Genomic DNA, 7,568 nt, shown 5'->3' with positions numbered 1-7,568 from the left:
AATTTACCAGAACAAAATTAATATTATGAATACTTCAAAATATGATCTTAATCAAAGTGGTGGCATTAAGGCTATTTTTATGAGGTTAGGTCAAACCTTTTTCTCCATTTTATTTAAATTTTAATATAGTTAGAAATTACAAACCCCAAACCAAAAATAATCAATATTAAAAACATTACAAATAGTTATATCACAGTTAAGAGATATAACTTAAGATTATTTTATCCAATACAAGACAGGTATAATATTGAACAAGGCAATCAAAGTATTTTATCAAAGAAGCAAATATGTGGGCTTTGCTCTAAAATAAGATTATAAATAAATGTTATTAGTTCATAATTTATTTTTTTGCACTGCTCAATCATTGACATAATACCAAATGTAATATTGTTAAAGATATTTTTTAAATTATATATATTTATAATTGAATCCATAACAAGTAAAATATATCAACGTTATTATAAATTATTTAATCACTTTTTTATAAATTTTTTATGAATTCTCAAATTCACTTTCATTGCGTTAACTAGAATTTAGGGTTACGCCAATATTTCTTCAAAAATTTTTATTAATACTTTTGGAAAATATTTAAGCACATATAATAAATTCCATATAAACTCTCACCAATTCCTCCTTCATATAATTAATGTTTACCATTGCTACCAAACATTCTAAAATTTAAACCCTAGTCATATACAAATGTTATTATCATATGAGCCTATTATACATTATCTTAATGTTATTGTTAAATTTAAAGCGTTGTGCCAACGAGTAATAAATCAGTGAAACAGAGTGAGATAGCTAGAGTAGCGAAGTGAACAATGATTTTTTACTTATTTTCTTTCAAATTATTGTATATTGTGATATATTTATACATTTATTACGAAAGGTTGGGAAATATTTAGGGAAGAAATTTTAGTTGCTTGAATGATATTTAAGAGAACAAGCAAACAAATTTTTGAAGGGGGGGGGGGAATATCCCTACATCTTTTGACGCCTATGGTTAAAAAATATAATTTTGATTTTAGATAAATTATTCTCTAAATATCACGTTAAATATATTTAATCATAAATTACAACATACAATTAAAACCGATATCATTAAATATAATAATTGCAAAAATTCTCGTAAATCTTTACAAATTTATAAATCAGAACATTGTACTTTATAGTATATTAAATCAACTGATATATATTTAAAATGTATCTTTTTCTTCGTTTGCCAATACCACCGGGTCCTTGACTAGGGAATCGTATGTTTTTTACTACATCATTTCCATTATTGCCGCAGGAGCTACCACAACCTTGTCGTTTGCCGACACCGTCGGGTCCTTGTTTAGGGAATGGTATGTTATTTACTACATCCTTTCTATTATTGCCGCAAGAGCCTCCACAACCTTATTATGATAATTTATATATAAGTTATCATTTATTTTATTATAATTGAGTTAGCCTTTTTAAAAATCGGCTTAAATCTAGCCGTTTAACATAAGTATAATTAAGTTAATCAAAGACCATAAATTTATATTTCATGCACACACATGGTTCCACCCATTATTACTAATCCTCCTCTTATATTACAAATCATATTAATCAAAAATAATATTGATAATAACAATAATTCTATATCAAATGCCTTAATTATGTTACCAAACTATTTAAATCCTACCAAGTCCAGTATTAAATAATAAATCTACATCAAATTCCTCAAATATGTTACTAAACTATTTAAATCCTAAAGTCCAGTATTAAATAATAATTCTACATCAAATATCTCAAGTATGTTAACAAATTATTTAAATCCAGCCAAGTCTACTTCATAACTTACCTGATTACAGTTGGTCAGATATATTCCTTGCCTCAGATTTCCCATCCATCCTATTCAAATTTCCAAGGGGGTGCACCACCAGCAGTTCAAATTAAATATTGTAAAATCTAAATTGAATGACAAAAATAATTTTTCCTCCTGGGAGAATATGTTTGATTTTTCTTTCATTCTTGTATCATAGAATAAAGATTGCCCATTGTCAAAATTCAATAAAGACAATATCATCATATTCTTAAATAAAATATTTGACTTAATACAAAAAGAAGCCACTTAACATAAAACATACAATCTGCTATAAAAAATTGACTCATTTCATTTCAAAGAAATTAAATAATTTTTAATTCTAAAGTTTTTCTACATTTTTTTTTAGATCTAGACTCTGTTAAATTGTACAAAGAACTTATTGACAAACATCCTACAAATACAAACATTAGTTAATTTTATCCAAAAAGACCTCGGTAATATTTACCAAGGAATAGGTTTCAGAAGCAATCAACTATTTCCTTATAGGCACAGCAAGAGAGATAAATGGAATCTGGACCATATTTTTTTGAGATCTAATAAATATAGATAATGTCATCTCATACCTGGTATCGCAGTAATAACAACTTAGTAATTTTGTAATCAAATGAGGGTTACCAAACAATTTTATCATTATAGTTTTGGGTCCACGACTAATAGCATTTCAAAAATCAAGTCGGGATTAATTATATGATACTTTAGCCCCAAATCTTAAGATTTTCGGAATAAAAGTGAATGTGAAACCTCAAGCCATGTAACTAGAATTACTCTAGAGAATCTACCTTCAGGGTAGTGTTGTTAAAAAGTACGATTTGGTTCGTTTTTAAAAACCATCCTGATTAAGATTTTAGCCAAAATAATAGTGTTAAGCCTTTTAGAAAGTGCGCAAATTTTCTGCCATCTATGAGCAAAATCACCAGGTTTACGCAATATTGTTTTGGTTATAATCTTAATCGAGAGATTTTTAAAAATCGATCCGATGAAAGAAAAATATATTTACTACCTCTCAAATATTATTATTCAATTTTAAAATTTAACAAATATATATCCATAAGAGGATGTTAAATGCATAAATATGAAAATATAATTTTAGGAAACCCGAATGATTATTGGTTATAGCGTTTTTTTTATATTTGGGTGTAAATACATGTGGAAAACCTAAAAATTAAAAAAATGATAGGTTTCTTTGTTAATTTATGAGTAGGTTTAGAATCGAAAAATAATAGAAAACTTGTAAGGTACATATTGCTGGCGTTATTAATCAAAATCTCTTCGTTTTTATTTATTATACGTATAATTGCATATTAAGAATTATCCTAAAAAATATTTTAAAAATATTTTGATTTTACAAATTGTGGAGCTCAAAACCGCACTTTACTAAATATTCGATTAACCAAATTGTCTAGTAGTATAAATTGATTTTATTATTGTTTTATATATCTATAAATACGTGGAAAACATTATCCCAAAAAAATATTTAAAAAATATCGTGATTTGACCGATAACCGACTCGTAACCGACCCAATGACTAAATATTGCATTGCTAGAGAGTAATTTATTTTATTGCTTAGATTCTATTTTATATATTTTGAATATAAAAATCAAAGGATTTCCTTATTTTCAAAAAAAAATGTTTTTAGACCCAAGTTTCACTTTAGTTTTATTTTCGGTTAAATTAAATCTGTCCAAAGGCCAATAAATATAAAAATGTAATTTTCATCAAACTACATTCCCGATATTTCAACTGATGTAATTCATTTGAGATGACATTCGCGATAATGCATTCTTGATAATAAATTCGCTCTTCGCGATAATGCATTTGTTATAATACATTAACCGCAAAATAAAATGTTGCTATATTATATTCATGCAAATGCATTTGCGGCAATGAATTCGAGATATTATATTGTAATGCATTCGCTCCTTTTGTACTAATGGAAATTTTCGTTTATACATTCGCAATATTGCATTTCGCGCTAAAATTTTCGGGTATTTAATATGTAACCTGGTGTAATAACTGAATATAAAAATAAAATTTATAATCTAAGTCATTCTGAACTGTGAAACGATGAATTAAAAACTGAACAAATATATTTAAAAACTCCTAAATCAATTATTATAAAACTGTGAAAACATAAATTAAAAAATGAACAAATTTACTTAAAAACACTAGAAATCAATGATTATAAAACGGTGAATTATAACTGACTGTGAATTTCGATTATTCTACTGTGCAATTAAATGATATCCATTTTGGCTGATTTTTTAATAAAATAAAATTTATCTCTACATGATAAAAATATTCATATATTTATTTTATATCTTTAATTTTCTTTTTTAAAATATGTTTTAGAGTCACTGGGGAACGGCTTATTGTTAAAAAAAATAACAAATTATTATTTAACCTGAGCTTTTTAATGTTGATTATAGCTATTAGTCATAGTTGTTATTTATGATTTCAGCTAATCACTATAGTCAATTAATATAAATATTTAAAATCCTCAATATAAATAAAATATAACATAAATAATTATAATAATTATTAAATTAATTTATATGATAATTTTAGACGATTGTGTTGGATCAAAGTTCAAAAAATATTTATATAATTTGCAGTGGCGAAGACAAAAGAGAGGGGGGGGGGGTTAGATAGAATTTTTTTTTTTAAATTTTTTCTTATTGCGAATAATTTTATTTAAAAATATAAAATTATATACGATATGAAAATGAAATATATATAAAAAAACAAATAAGAATTTTCAATTTAAGATAACTTAAAAATATATATTAAAATTTTATGTAAAATATTAAATAACAATAAAAATATATTGTAAATTTTTTCTAGCTTAGTTAAATTAGATATTTATAAATTTAATAATAAAATTTATATTGTTAAACTAATTAGATTTTAAAAATTTTAATTAATATTTTATAATTTTTAAATAAAAGAAAAATCATTTAATTTGGTAAATATAATGAGAAAGTAAACGTGATAACTAATATGTTTGGGATTAAAAATTTTAAACCTAGAGTAGTTTCTAGATAGTCCAATCGTTAAATATTGATGCATCTACGATTGAGGATTTTTATAAAATAAATATTTTTATTCCCCTTATTTATACATTATTGTAATTAAAGGAAAGATTTATTAGTCACAATTTTATTCTAAATTGCTTTTATTTTCTTTTGCCGGTTGAGTCTGAATACACTTGAAACGCGAGAGGATATTAAGTCTCAGAGTTTTATTCTAATGAATTATTAGGATCGTATGATAAGTTACTTTGTGATGTCGAATTTTGGTATATAAAATTTTGACAGAATAGAGTAGTTTTGAGACCAAAAAATGGTTTATAGGCCCTTTCCATGTGTAATAGCACTTTAAATTCCCTGCCTAATATCAGAACATTGCTTTTTATTTTAGCTACCTTACCGATTAGCAGCTGCACTAATGAAAGGTAATCTTCAACTTTGAAAAGGTTAAAAACCTAAATAGCACGGGTGAAAGCCGTTTAAATGGATTTGTAATATTAAATATTTATAAGGAGATTATTCTAGATAAATTAGTCAAATCTCAGAGAAAAGTAGACCTCTCTTTATAAATTCAAATCATAAACTTACTATATTTTTATAAAATAAAATTTTTATATTCAAAACATAATTATCATGAATTCTTAGTCATAATATTTATATATTATACTATTTTTTAGTAATCTGCATCAGGCCATTTTTTAAGCCCGGCTCGAAATTATTTTAAAAATGTTTTGCTGGCCCGAACCCGAAATTTTTTTAAAAAGTTTTGTCGGCTTGACCTGAATTTATTTAAATATAGAAATTCATTTTTATAATTACTCAAAATAAAAGATATATGTTATATGGCATCTAGTTTTTATAAATAAAATAAAATATTTTTAATTTACATAAAAAATTTAACATAAAATTGATATATTTTAAAAAAAATTCCAAGGCCCCACCCAACCCGGCCCGAATATTTTTAAAAAATATTAGGCCCGAACTCGATTTACTACTTTTGCAGTTCTCTTATAAGAATTATTAATGTTTTATTAATATACTCATTTGTTATCATTAAAATACATAGTTAAATAAAGGGGTGTTATTTATACTAAAGTATTTTAATAATAAAATAAAATCTATAATAAAATTCTCTGCAAAATTTTGTTAAATGCAAAAATTTAATTAAAATAATAATTTTTAACATAGAATATAATATATTGAGTGTCATAAAAAATGGGAGTTATTCTCTCTACACCGAATGGATTGAATTAATTTACAATTGACTAAACATTGATAAAATTTCCAGAATAATGCTTTCAATCGCATATTAATCATAAATGCTCAAAATTTTGTTACTAATATTTTTTTCATTTATGCTGGCTACTATAGTGGTTACACACTAATAAAGCACAAAATATTGGCAAATTTTTAAAATTTGGTTTGGCGGCGAAGCCCTCAAAAAAAATTTTAAACCCCCCCCCCCCTTATGGATCAATCCTGGCTACGCCACTGATAATTTGTATTTTAATTTAATTAAATAAACTTCAAAAATAAAATGTTATATGTTATTTCTTTGTAAAATTGAGCAAAAAACTAAAAGTGACCCATGGTTATTTGGGATGAATATAGTCATTTTGATCTTTGTATAAAATTACAACTAAAATATCATAAATAAACATATTGAATTTATAAACTATTTTCATTATTTTTCAAAGATAAAAAGAATTTGTTTGACAACTGCCAACGAGTTTTTAAAATTTTTAAAATTATATTAGTTTTAATTAACTTTGTATAGGCACAGGGACTTGTATTTTTGGACTGGGTGGTTCGTCATTGTCATAATTACAATCACTACCTAAAAAAAGATATTCATATTCATATTTAAATAAGTTTACATTTATCATTTCCATTGCACTGAGCTGCTATCATAATTATATTTAGGAAAACAATTAAAATTATACGAAAGCTATTCAAATATAATATCATGTTTATCAAAATCACTAGATATATTATTTATAAACATATATAAACTGTTAGTTTCTAGAATATATTAGGGATTCTAAATTATTTAATACTTTTAGGATAACCCGAAATAATTATTCCTATTTAAAAAAATGTAATACCTACATTGTTGCATTTCAAAGTAAACATTGTTTTGAGAGGTTTGGAAATTAAAATATATAATGCATACAGTGCAAAATTATATTTTGTATTCGGATTACGATTAACCATTTTGTCTAAAATAATATATAGATTAGGTCCTATTCTTAGAGCTAATTATATTGATTAGTGAATTAATAAAAGTATTTTGAATTAAGAAATAAATCCTTGATTTAATTTCTTGCAAATAAATTATTTAAACCTTTATAAATTATAATATAAAATTTGTGCAAACATTTTACTTATTAAATGATAATTTTTTCAATTTATCTTGATTTGCCTATTTTAAGAATATCAATGTGAATAATATTTATATATAACTATTCCATTCCAGGATAAATGGGCAGATAAAATTCAATATTAGCCTACTATGGAAACGTTTTAAGGTTGGACCCCCTTCCCCGCTCGCCTTTGTGAAAAATATTATAGGGGTAAATGGTGTTAAATTATAATTTTATATTGATATCTAGTCAAAAATTTAATTTCTTTTAATTTATAAAACTTATTTATTTTTTTATAAAATCATTTCAGAAAATTCTTCTTCTAT

The sequence above is a fragment of the Gordionus sp. m RMFG-2023 genome, chromosome 5 (assembly GCF_954871325.1).
Source record: "Gordionus sp. m RMFG-2023 chromosome 5, tfGorSpeb1-WG-v2, whole genome shotgun sequence".
Classification (NCBI taxonomy): Eukaryota; Metazoa; Nematomorpha; class Gordioida; order Chordodea; family Parachordodidae; genus Gordionus; species Gordionus sp. m RMFG-2023.
The sequence above is the reverse complement of the archived record's forward strand: the minus strand, read 5'-3'. Positions refer to the sequence as shown.